General features: G+C 37.3%; 1 long non-coding RNA gene across 1 annotated transcript in view; it reads left to right on the top strand.

The window, feature by feature from the left end:
- The first annotated feature begins 13,112 nt into the window (after positions 1 to 13,112).
- LOC135324285 (uncharacterized) overlaps positions 13,113 to 13,559 on the top strand; it is a 38,418-nt gene continuing 37,971 nt past the window's right edge. The window contains exon 1 of the long non-coding RNA XR_010385651.1: positions 13,113 to 13,199. This is a non-coding gene — a long non-coding RNA (uncharacterized LOC135324285). The remainder of the gene's footprint in view (positions 13,200 to 13,559) is intronic.

Here is a 13,559-nt window from a genome sequence, read left to right as displayed (position 1 = left end):
GAATGCAGGAAATTCAGGATGTGCAAGTATACATCAAGTAAAGTAGAACAGAGGCAATGCAGGATTTGGAGCAAGGTACCAATGGTGCTTTATAGTCATTAACAATTTAATGCACTGCATATATATAATGGATTAACTTGTCCAAAGAAAAAGACTGGTGAAGAGCCAATGTGAGTAAAAATATGAAGTGAGGGTGAGTTTACACTGACATAAGTATAAAATAAAGGGTCTTAATGAAACCTCTCTGTAATATTGTTTGGTATGTGATGTAGCCCCCTGCCTCCCTGAATACTTTTAATGAATGCATTTATCTCTTGTGTATGTGTATAGGCAGCAGTAAGAGATGACTCTTTCCTGGCAAGAAATTATGGAAAACAAATTTCAGAGTACATGAAAAAGTATTTTGGAAACAAAATGTAAATGTGCATGGAGACTAAGTCTTCCCAGCAGTGTTTTTGCAGACATTCAGGTAAAGTATGGGACAGCACCATATTGTTTTACCAGTCACACCACACCTTATTTCTAAATACCAGTGGAATAAATAATCAGGATAGTATTTTCAAAAGTAATCTGCATTCAAATACGTATTGGAACTTACTGGAAATCTCTCGCTTAGAGATTGGCAAAATCACCTCATTTATATGCTTTAGAAAATTCAATCATTAGTTTTTAAAAAGACAGACTTTCAGATACTGTTGAGAGAAAAGGTTAGGGTGTTTCCAGCTATTGCGTTTTGGACTGAGCCTGTTTAGGTCATCGATATTACCTGTCAGTTACCAGCACATGCAGCACACCAAGTGCTTTTAAAATCTTGGCCCTTTGACAGGTGTATGTTCGTATTATTAAAATTGCCCTACTTTCGCATGTCATCCTTTGTCTTGCAAATTTGAGGCAGTTCAGATATCTCTGTGTTGGCCACTTCCATTGAAACTATTGAAGATAGATAGGTTGATACTTACTTTTTGCAGATCTACTCTAGAATCCAGATTATGATTCAGATTTATTTAGGTTAATCATCAGATAAACTCGTAAGTAATCTCACTGACTACACAGAGAATAGCAGCTTCATGGAGTGCAATATTTTTACCATGTCCTAAAGAGTAAGGCTAAGCTGTTCTTTAGTTTGTTACTGCCACAGCTACACCTCTTCTACCACAGATCCGGCAGACATTCCCCTGTTTCTGCAGTTTATAATAAATGACATAAGCCTTTTTCTTTTCTCCTAGGGAGAGCAAGTAATCCCTGTATGCCTGAAAAATAGGCAAGATAAACAGCAGCAAGCACTTTCTCACTGCTATCTAAAATAATAACTGATGCTTAATAATTATTATTGGTAACCTTTTGCTTCTGAAAGATGATAGTTGCATTCTTTTTGTTGTTGCATACAACCTTGCAAAGACTTGATTATACTTATAGCCTTTTTCAGTAACTGCTGGAGTAAACTTTCTGTATAGAATATATGCTATTACTATATTACTATATCGTAATATATATACTTATATGTATTTATATAATATATACAATATATTATATAATATTATAATATATAAAATATCTCATATATATATATTTTATATAATTATATAAAAAGTATATAATATATATAAGTATATATTACTATATACTAATAACTATTCTGTATAGAAAAGAGAGGTCATGCCTGTATTATCGTACTTTATTTGATCCCATCCTTTAAAAAAAAAAATTCTATAGCATTCAAGGATCAGCAAAAAGAGAATCCAGCTGGTTGGTAGATGAACATTAGTTGCTTCCTGTATGCAGCGGTTCGGTGTGGTAAAGGGTCCAATCTGTCTGGGTTTAATAATTAAAATGGAGTGCTGAGAGGGACACAGCTAAGAGACTGTTTAAAAAGCTGTTCCTTACTGCTTCCCAGTTGTTAGCTGCTATTTCCAAATGGAGGGACTGGTGCCTGACTGCGTATTATTTTGGATGCAATAAAAATGTAGGAGTCTCAGTCATAGGCCAAATATGCACTGTGAACATAATTTTAAAATGGTTGGCTTATTTAAACTCATGGAGTGAGAGGATGTAGTTGCTCTCTGTATGAGCATCAGGAGATAAATGCTAGGGAGGAAAAAAAAACTATCAAAGCTGAAGAGCTATGCTGGCAAAAGAAAAATCAGCCAGGAGTAGCTTCAGACTGGAAACAAGAAGAGAATTGCTAATTATCAGAAAAATGAATTTCTCAAGTATTCCTCCAGTGGAAGTAGAGCCACAAAACCCAACCTGTTTCAGATGGGATCTGCATGTGTAACCTGTATGTCAAATCCTCTTTATCAGCAGAATTGTAAGATACAGTTGCTTGCACTAGTAGAGAGTTGCTGAGGATTTAAATGCTGAGCCAAACTCTGAATACTTGCCATTTCATGTAGGTGAGCACTTTGCATCTGCAGAGACCAGCAGAGTCAGGCAGGCCTACTCATAGATGCACCAAGTTCATCTGTGGGTCAAGACCATAGCCTTTCAGCCAGGGCTTATTCAGACAATACTTCAGCAAACTGTAAGTCTTTTATAGGAAAAAAGTTCTTGGGGCTGAATCATGGTCCCTTAATAGGCTCAGAATTTATCCTTGAATAATATTAAAGCTATAAATTAATTTTTGTTTCTGTAAATTAATTTTTGTTTCTATATGGATAGATAATTCATTAACCCATATACATAGCAATTCCATTATTGTTTTTTAAAACTGTATGTATAAAAAAACAGTTCAGTCATCAGAGATTCATGACATACCATATTTAAAGAAAGTAAGTACCAAACACAAAGACTTTGGTGAGAAACTGTCTTTCTCTTACTGTACAATCTGTTTGCACTCAAACACCCACAGTATAGTCCAGGCAAATGACTTCTTGTATTGTGATCTCTCATCTTTGCTTGTGAGGAAAAAAAAAAGTGCTGAAAGACGATGATAATGCTTTCATTATCCCAGTGTGATTAACTCTAGTAAGTTTACTGTCTAGTTCCTTCATACTGTCCCATTACCAGTTATTAACGATGGAGTTTCCTGGCAGTATTTACTATTGTCTGAGGAGAAAGGAAAGGAAATCAATAAATATACAATCAAGCAAAACATGTCTGCATTATAAATTGGAAAATGTAGACGTCGGCTACATTGGGTTTGGCAAGCTTAGTGGAAGATTGAAGCTTATCATTACAGTACAATGACATTTTACAGTCACATACCTCACTACAGACCTATACAGGAAAACAGAAAGCAGTTCTGGTCCATTTAATTTTTTCTCTGCTTTGTAAGCATCTCAACTGAAAAGCAGAGGAGAGGGTTTGATTGCTTGCTTGCTTTGTAGTGAAGACTTTTAACTAAGGTTTAAATCATAATCTTTAAAAGATGGTAACCAGCGCTATCTTTCAAAGTAAAGTTGTATTTCAACACAAGTAACAATGAACTGTATTGTAACATTTTCTTTACCAGTACGTTATAATGGTGTCTCGGGGTGTTCTTTATAGGGTTATACATCTTTGAATTTTTCATATGTGAATACAGATATATCTTAAATGTAATCATAAAATCCAGATATCATATACTATTTTGAGATCTTAAATAAGATGTTCATTTTCAGCAGAATGTAGTTTCAGTCATGTTAAAGAAAGCCAATTAAATATCAGATATATTGCTTTTCAGTCTTTTTATTTTTATTTTCCAAAATAGCATTTACTCCTGAACATTTCCAGTAAGTACCACAGTTTCTTCGGGATATCTCATGACAAGTGTGGTTTGTCACGTAGGAAAGTGTAAACTTAATCTATTCTTTCCTCTCATTCTTAACTTGCTTGCATACTTGGCATAGGTAGAGTCTACTTTAGTTCTAAAACTCATTACTGTGGCAGTAGTGAAGAGTCTCTGAGAGTACAAGATTAAATATAAAACTTATATGTCTTCTACTTTTAAATCTTCCTCCACATGCCTTAACTGCAGGCTTTTGTTGATATTTAATAACATTTTATTACTTCTAGAATGTCTCAACAACAAAAGTCAATGCCCCTCCAGAACTGTGCCAACGGTATTGATTATGCATTTAACTTTGTAGCTTTTTGCACAAAGAACATGATGCTGTTAATTCCTGATGTACTCTGCTCTTAAACTTGTGTAATTAATGGTCTCATTAGCATTGCTTAGCTTTCAGTTATGGTATCTTGAGAGTGGTAATAATTATTTCCAGCAACTTAATGTTATGGGCTTTAGTACCTTTTAATAATTTCAATGTCTACTATAAATCTTTATGTTTAAATATACACACATTCTCTTTTTTGTATCTTGTTAAAGTTCATGATACCTTCATTCTGTTCTAATAGCGCACTTGCACTACATGCGTCACTCCGGCAGCAGACAGTCTCGTCAAAATGTGTGGCTCGGTACTTTATAGTGCTTTGCTCTGTATACACGTTTGTAGTTTGCAACCTCCACACAAATGCATCTTTTGCCATCTCATGGAGGGTGTCAGTATTTTCCACTCACTGCAGACAAGTGTAACTGGTTGGAAAATGGGACAGTGGGGAAAATGTGATTCCACGTAGTCTCATCTTAACCATAGCTCACTCTGCTTCTCTTTGCTAGAGAACAACATAAGGGAGAGCCCTTGCAAGGCAGGCTCAGAACAGCTAGAGGCTGTGTATATGCAGCAGCTTGCAGGAGGTCTGCTTTGGGGCTGACCCTGAGGAAAACAATCTATTCAGGGCATCTAATGGCAGAAAGAAATGGAGGAATGCAGAGCTGCCTCTGTTGCCAGCTTCCCAATCGCACTGCGCTGGAAACAGTGCCAGTCAGCGAGGAGCTGATACGGAAAAGGCCACAGTTGTGTTCAAGACCACAGGTTTAGCAGGCCAATAGTGATTTGCTTACCTCTTCACAAACTACAGATGAATATGGTAATCTATGGGGGATTGTTGGCATTTGTGTTGGCATCATGATTTCGGCTCATGGGCACTATTTTTTAAAACAGTCTCTTGAAGACCCTATCCGGAGATTAACTGTGTTAATCCTCCTGTTATTGCAGCTCACTTTACTGTAACTTCTTGAAAGCAAAGATGATATTTCTTTTTATCCATGTATTTGGCAGTGATCTCAGGGACTTCAAAAATAGTGCTTGTTAGATGCCCAATAAGCTGTGAAGTAAAGTTATGTCTCCAATTTTAGATGGGGATGTCATAAGCAAAAATTTAAGGAACATCCTTTCATTGTAGGAATTTTATGCACTGAGTTTGTAAAGCACAGGGTTGGACATTAAGATTTAATGAGCACTTGATGTTCTCATCATCGAGAACATGTAGGCTGCACACAAATCTAAAAAGTGGGTGTTACATGTCAAAAATAAGATAACATAAATTACTTCAACAAGTAGTCACTGTGATACAGTGAAATCTGTATTTACATGGGACAATCAGAAGGCAATTCCTCACATACTTACTGAAGAAAAAAACATGCTCAGAGCTGCATAATTAACTGTATTTGGCTTGTGATACTCAAAAAACCACGTGTGCCTGGAAAGAGTCTTATCTCAGGATAATCCCTTAACTCTGCTCAGATTAATCAGTAACCATGTGAATGGGAGAGCAATCACTGTGGAAACAGATACATATCATGCTTTGGAAAACATTAAATGTCGAAAAAGTGAGGAGATGGCACAAAGTACAAGATGGTTAAATCAGGTAATATTTCTGAGTTAAATTTTGGTCCAAGGTTTTTGCAGCATATATTTAACCTCAGGGCAGAAGCAGCCTAGAGTCATGAAGCGTCCATATTTATGTATGAACTAATGTGATTTCTGAATGTTCTCACGTGCCCCTTAGGGCCTCTTTGGACCTGACCCTTCCAAAAAGGCCAGATTTGGGGCTCTGATGTTACAGATGTGAGCCACAATAGTCAAAACATAAGTATTCTTGGTATTCGATGATTAAGGAGCAGTGGATCCACAATCAAATAGTGGCTTTACATATGGAACACCAATCCATAAACACTATTCTGTAATGTTAGAAAAAACCAATTTTTTTTCCCTGAGAAAAGATGTAGAATCTGGTAGCAGGGAGATTTAAAGAAATAGGATTTGATTCATCTTAGGAAAAATTCTACCTTTTAACTTTTTCAAGAGCTCTAAGTATCTATAATCTTGTATTGATGTGGTTTCCTGTGACTTCTTCAAATTAAAAAAGAAAAAGCTAGTCTTTTCCCCAATGTATAATGGAGATATAAAAGACAGAAAGATCGTTCCTTTTTTTTTTTTTTTTTTTTTTTTTTACTACCATGCTTGCTTGATTTCACCAAAAAATTGTTGAGATTCTCAGTGGGAAATTTATAAGAAATATAGCCAAGAAGCATTTAACTTTTAAACTACCAAACAAATGCTGGTAGAAAACACATTAATTGCTAAGATTAAGTCAGTCTTCAGAGTAGGAGAAATCTGCAGGCTGGAGAAATCTGAAACACCTTGGTTTCTGTCTGTATTTCGGAGACCATAAAACCTTGATAATAACTTAAAATAAATATTATACTTGTTTACCAGGACTTACCACATCTGCAGAGATATCTCCTAAAGATACAGCTCATATATAAAAACCATCTCCTCTTATAAAACTGTCTTGATGATTACTTCTTACATGTTTTCAGAGTAGGTATCAAAGGTCTCTAAAGTAAATAAGTTTTTCCATTTGGATAGTGCATGAATTTATACACTGCTGCCAAGGATGTGAGAATAATAACGGTAGACTGGAAACAGACAATAAATCCTTTAAGACATGACATTATTAATGCATGCTGTGCGATATGTGTTTATGTATCTGCTTGCTGTTGAAGACCAGACCTGTCTGGCAGTATCCCTTGGACTGCCAGCCACCTGTCTACCACTGCTTTGACTTTTGGGCATTAGGTCGCGGAGCACCTATTTCCCTTAGAATCAGCGTCAGATCATCTGCATTGCTACAGCAATTCCTCGTTTAAAGCTATCCAGGAAACAAAGAAATGAAAGCCTTAACCATGCTGTTATGGTGACACAGATGGGCAAGACAGAAACCTGAGAAGGATTTTCTAAGGGAGGAGGAGCAAAATGGCTCAAGGAGGAGGCTTGGGGAAGAGTCTTTTTGGGAGATGCTCATGGGGGAGGGAGCTGTTAAACCTTCCATACCAGTTTTGGCAAACCACTTGACTGAGGTAACATTTTGTCTGCAAGCTTTGCTGCACAAAGTTCACTCTTATGTTTAAACAGGCTTAAATTATCCCCAAAATCCAGTTGTCCAAGGATACTGAGTGCACTTCCGTTTGCCCTTACAAAGCTCCTATGGGGTAGGAAGCTGTTTTGGAGTGAGTGGCACTGTGCAATCCTGAGCTGGTACCCTCCCGGTTTGCTTTCCAGGATCAGCTTTTGCACTTTTGCTTGGAGCTGCTTCATTCAATAACAGCAAGAAAGTCCCAACCCTGAGATCCATTACAATTGGCTGTCTAGCTGAGCACACAACTGTGATATCTAATGAAACTTCATATAAAAAGCTTCTTAATTTGTCAAGGGCTCAGTTTGATACCCAAAAGCTTAATCCTAATATTATGTCTTTCAGAAGTTTCTCAGAAACTGCAAAAGAGGATCTTCCCAGGCAATTCCAGCTTTAGTGTTCAGTAGGGAACAGCACTTCGCTTCTGACTGTAAAAGGTAAAAGTGAGACTCACTGACATGTATCTTACATGTTTGTCTTCTACGTTAAATAACTAACAGCTTTGTCTTTCCCCACCTCTGGTATGATTTCTTGACATAGATTAAGTTAAATATCTGAATGTTTTGAACATGGCAGATCTGGGGCTCTGTTTAAACCAAAGGCACAACATGTGACCAAGAGACAGCGCTCTGAGGGACTGATGCAAATCATTTAGTCTTCAATGGTTAAACAACTTGAATCTGTAAATTAGAAGGATACTTCTGCTAATATGAGATAATAGGCTATGGAAATATTTCAGGGCAGATTAATACTGCTCTGTGTTACTAACAGTTTTGTCGCAAGTATTTACAAGTATTAATTGACACAAAGTTAACCGAACTTCCTGTGGCTATGGTTTTAGACTAATTGCTGATAAACTTGATGCTTAATAGTTCAGTAATATTGAACTGATACTTCTTTTATGTCAAGGAGAAATATATCTAGAAGTTTTCAAACTCAGAACAGTATTCGGTAGCTGTCTAGATGTTAAACTGAAATAAGAACTCCACTTTTTCACAGGAGTTTCAAGGGTCAGTTAAGGAAAACTGTTAAAGGAATAGGAGGGCTTAGGGGTATTTTAGGAGTTTATCTTAGGTTCTGCTATTTTTCAATTTCTGTCTCCTGTAGAGAACTATTTGTTCCTCATTCGTAAGCCAAAATCCATTTTTAATACCTGCATAATTATTGCAACCTGTCAGAAAAAGACACACTCTAATAAAGAATCTGATAATATACTTCCTTTAAACTGTAAACTGGAAGATTAGCACAGCTCTTCAGAAAAAATAGATCACCTGCCAGTGGAGGCTTCTGGCAAGACAATGTGCTGGTGCCTGTAAGAACATAAGTATAAACCCATTTCAGATTAAACAAAGCAGAAAACTGGTATGGAGAATATTTTTCTGTTTTCTAAAGAAGGTCTGTTATTAAGCTTAAGCTCACCATATGGTGAACTAGATGTCTTGAGAGTGTAACTATAACCTATACCAAGGTATAGTTGGTATAGTCAAGAGGAAGGAGTCCCAAACAGACTCCTCCACCCCTCCAGAAAAAATCCACAAAATGTCTAATGCCATTATTCTACTGGGCTGCATGTATGTAGAGTATTGATTTAAATTCTTAAGGTGTTTACTAGAATCTTTCACTTTTGCTGTTTTGTCAGCAAGACTGAATCATCAGAAAAGACTAGAAAGGCTGCTTAGTCCACATAATTAATACACATTATCAAAGATTCGGAGATTTCATTTCCTGAGAATAAACAACTTCTCTCTTTTTTAAATAAGAAGACTTTTATCTTTTAATTATTTTAAATATGGGAAACTGCACGGAATGTAAGTAGACCCACCTACTTGAGTAAGAATATAAAGTTAGCTGTCATTCCCCTTCTTTCCTTTTTCAATGCATGCCTCTGTGTGATCTATTTCTGATGAGTGTAAGAAGTCTTATTACTGTTCACCCCCTCTGCTGTGTGTGATGAAGCTCATTTTCCAGTTTCTGAAACTTTCTTTCAATCTTGAATTCAAGTCCTTTTCAGCTCCTTTCTGTCTCTTTGAGTACAATGGTTTTTCAATCTTTCATTTTACATTTTACAAAATGTTACCAACTTTTCATCTGTAATCTAAAATACATTTTTATAAACAGGTGCCAGCTAAGACAGTAACTAGATAACTAGATAACCAGCTTGAAAATGAAAGCTGGGAGATGTATGCATTTCTTAACAAAAAGCACATCGTTTGCCCTTGTGTGTGGTTAAATGGGGTGAGAAAGTGCTCAGATAGGAAAATATCTCCTGGTTAATGAAAGCAGGGAAATGTTTGTGTTTAACTCTCTGTTCTATATGTATATTGTAAAGGCATGGGCGAACAGTAGGCTTCTAGCAGTAGCATCCACTGCCATGTGGGTAGAATATAAGAATATTCTGGACAAAGCCAGGCCACAGGTCTACATAGCCAGGTATCCAATCTCCAACAGTGGCCATAAGCAGATGCTCAGGGTGCCCAGGGAAGAATATGACGTTTTTGTGGTACTTTCCCCAAAGTACTTTCCTAGTCTTCATCTAATTTCAGCTTAACAAATTTCCTGAGGTGGATGTGATTTTGTGCATTTATTAAACCTTATTAATTAGTAATATAGAATTAATATATACATTACATCATCCTGTACAAATTTTAGCATCCACAATGCCTTACTATTTCCTTGCATACTATGAAGAACCACCTGTGTGGTGTTTAACTTCACTCTTACTGGTTTTCTTTGCAGCCAGCTACTTCTTGTAACAGAAAAGACAGTAAACAATTAGTCCCTAGCTGTACCCTCTAGGACCCCTTGATTTTTTTAGATCTCTATCATATTCCCGCCTCTCCAGATGTGCCTTTTCCAGCCTACAGTATCCCAACCTAGTCCTGAGTTCCTCATGCAGAAGCTGCTTCTTACCTTTGATCGTCCTCGCTGCCTTCTGAACGTTTTCAATGTCGCTGTGCCCTCTTTGAAAGGAGGGGACCAGAACTGCATACAGCATTCAAAGAGGGATTTATACAGCAGCATAATAATGTTTCCTGTTTTATTTGCTTGTTTCGACCACTCCTGAAAGCTAATGCCTTCACTGAACTATCTGTCATAGCCCTAAGGTCCTACTCCAGGAGTGATGGTCTGTCCAGAGCCTCCCTTTTTATACAGGGTGTCGGGACTGGGTTTTGCCCAGTATGCATCATCTGGGATTTACTGACATCGATTTTCACCTCTTGTTTCATTACCTGGTCTAGTAAGGTGTTTCTGCCATTTTTCACAACTGGCCCTTCTGCTTACAAATTTAAGGGTGATACTATCAGCAAACTATGTCACCTCATTGCTTGTTGACTTTTCCAGGTTATTTTACTTGCACAGCACAGGTTGCTTGTTTTTTCATGACTTTATTGTAGTATAATATACAAATTTTTCCCCCCTAAAAGCAACTTTCTTTTACTATAAAAAGATCTGTGAAGAGACACATTTTTGTGCCCACCCTTATTGATTTCTATTCCTTATTATTGAAAACACAGTGCTGAACATGCTTTAAAACACAGAGAAAGGCATGGTTCCTGAACTATGAGTTTCTATTTTTAGAAAATCTTTAAAAATCAGACAAAATGTGACAATTCCCAAGAAGCAAGAGTTATCTGGAAGAAGGCTTTTTGAATTAAAACTGCCTTATGCAACAACTTATACAACAGTTCTTCCTTCAGTGACAGGCTCTGTGGTAAGTGTTTGATTGAAAAGGCATCTCCATGGTACACCAGTAGAAGGAGGATATTCCCAAAATTAAAAAAGCAAAATAAACCCCCAAACCCACAGGACTGAAAGTGTTGATGGAGTAATGATGGGAGTAAGATGAACATACATACATGCATATATTTTTGGGAAGAAATCCAGAAGCTGGGACAGAAAGTTTGTAAAAGTTAATAAAAAGATTCAGAGAAGAAATGGTATGTGAGGAAAATGATTTTAATGGGTGCCAGTAAAATTAGAGTGAGGAAGAAAAGAATGGAAGATGGTGTACTAGTGAATGATGAAATTGAGAGAAAAGATGAACAATTAACAAACTTGGTGAAAACAGTGATTTCTCTATTTATCAAAAATCCAGTTTTTACAATGTAAACGTGAGAAGTTTTTCAAAAATGCTTTGTAAGGGAAACACGTTCATTTGAACTGCATGTTAGTATAGATCTTTTTTCCTCTACAGATTACCTCATCTCTAAAAAAGAATTGTGCTTCCTGAAGATGTGCAATTATTCAGCTGGATTAATATAAGCTACTTTCCCATTCTCTGCACTAACAGCGAACCACATATTAATTATCACAGGCAACCAGCTTGCCCAGCTGCATGTAAGAAGCTCATCTTTTCATTTTACGCTGATTTCTTGAGAGAGGAAAAAATTGTTATTCTTTCCAATAAAAACAGTGCAGTCAATGCAGTCAAAATCTGACCTTGTCAGAAAGCCCATCGAATATCAAGCACCTTTTCAAGAATAAGGAAAACGAGTAGCAATGTGCACTTGTACTGCCTTTTCTTCCTCCTCGCTACGTGTTGCTCTTTCTCTCCTCAGGGGTCTGTAATTGGCAAGATTTCCTTTCTGGAGGAAAGGAGAAACGTCTTGACAGGTATGTGCTTGTGTGTGAATAAATTATTTTCCAAAAGGAGCAGAACTTCAATCAACTTGAAACAACACACTCTCTCATCTCAAATTTTTGGCAACTTTTTTTGGTTTGGTTCCAAGAAGTGGAGGAGGTGGCAAAGCCTTTTACCCTGAGTCCCACTCTTTGGCACAATTTCCTTTTCTGTGTTGTGGGACTTGAATCCATGTTTCCAATGATTCAGGAGAGATACTGATCCCTAATTCTAGATTAGTTTGGGTGTATTGATCTCAGTCTCTCCCACTGAAGCTCAAGCATAGAATCCATTCATTTGCATGTGATCTGAAACAATTTTACTTTATTTCTTCTTGGTTTTCAGTACAAAGTTAACCAAATGGAATAGAAACACTACATTCGACTTTTCCAGGTCAATATGATGCTTTCAGCATAATTCAATTGGCATTCGGGGGAATTTCTGGTGTTCAAGAAAATGTGACACCCCTCCCTGATTGTGTGACTGGAAATGCAAATGTCACTTGATTCGAATCAAGTTCTCTCTCTCACAGCACTTGTGAGTGCTGTTCAAGTCTTATGAGCAGCAGTGTGGCTGTCCTGGGACTGGACTCATATGTGCCTGCCCTGGTGTGGGACAGGGATGCCAACATTTTGGCTCTGTGATGGAGAAAGGGCTTTGGTCGTTCCTGGCTGGGCTACAGATGGCCAAAACATGGCCTGTGGCTGCTTCCCTACCCTGAGTGAAAAAACCCTCAGGAAAGAAGCCTTATTTGACCAGCAGACTATAGCTTGGCTATGTGTGCCATAGAGTTACCGAAAATGAAACAAGGATCATCTACCCTGGTAAAAACAGAGACTGTTGATCTTTACATTGCGTGGATTTTGTGGCATCTGGCATGTGATGAGAATATATATATTACACACATAGTATTGCTATGCCTTATGTATATGCCTGCATAGCTCCCCTTAATTTCAGCTCCTTTTTAGAAACGAGTGGCTTTGGCACAAAACTGAAAGCACCCTGCTACTGTTTTTAATAGCAGAGTGGACGGGCTTCTCCCAGCCCTCTTGGTTAGGAAGGGAGAGCCCTCTGCTGCTGCAAGAGCAGGCTGCCTTCGACCCAAAAAACCAAACCCATTTTGATGGATTCTGAAGTACCAGGACAGAATCATTTTTCATTCCTTTTTACATAGTTTCCTGTGGCTTCTAAAGGCTCCACTGAATTAACGATGGAAGGGGTTTCTTTTGTTGTTGTTTGCCTATCCTTAACGACCTTCTCTCTCTTTTTTAAGGTCCTAAGTTCTCCATGATGTTCTCATAGACCAAAATATAAAGTGAGGATTCAGGCACCAAATTAAAAGGTAATCTCAGAACAGATTACAATGCAACTATATGGCTTTTTGCTGCTACTCTGAATATCAAAATGTGTTTTCATAACACCTGGAATATTAACTATCATTTTTGCCTCTCATTATTGTAATGTAGCTGAGTAAGATTTTCTGGGGATACAAACTACAGTAAACAAGGTAAGCAATCTGGGGTGTAACCTAGAGAATAAAAATATTCTATTATAATCTCAGTGCCACTTTCTGTATGAGTTAAAGCTTGAATATTGTATATAGGCAGCCACACACCGACAACAGATGGTGCTGCAACACTAATGTTGGAATTATTTCACCTGTACTTGCTGTACTTGTTTGTCTTCCCTCAGAAATAAGCAA

Source organism: Dromaius novaehollandiae, chromosome W (assembly GCF_036370855.1).
Source record: "Dromaius novaehollandiae isolate bDroNov1 chromosome W, bDroNov1.hap1, whole genome shotgun sequence".
NCBI lineage: Eukaryota > Metazoa > Chordata > Aves > Casuariiformes > Dromaiidae > Dromaius > Dromaius novaehollandiae.
The sequence above is the reverse complement of the archived record's forward strand: the minus strand, read 5'-3'. Positions and strand labels throughout refer to the sequence as shown.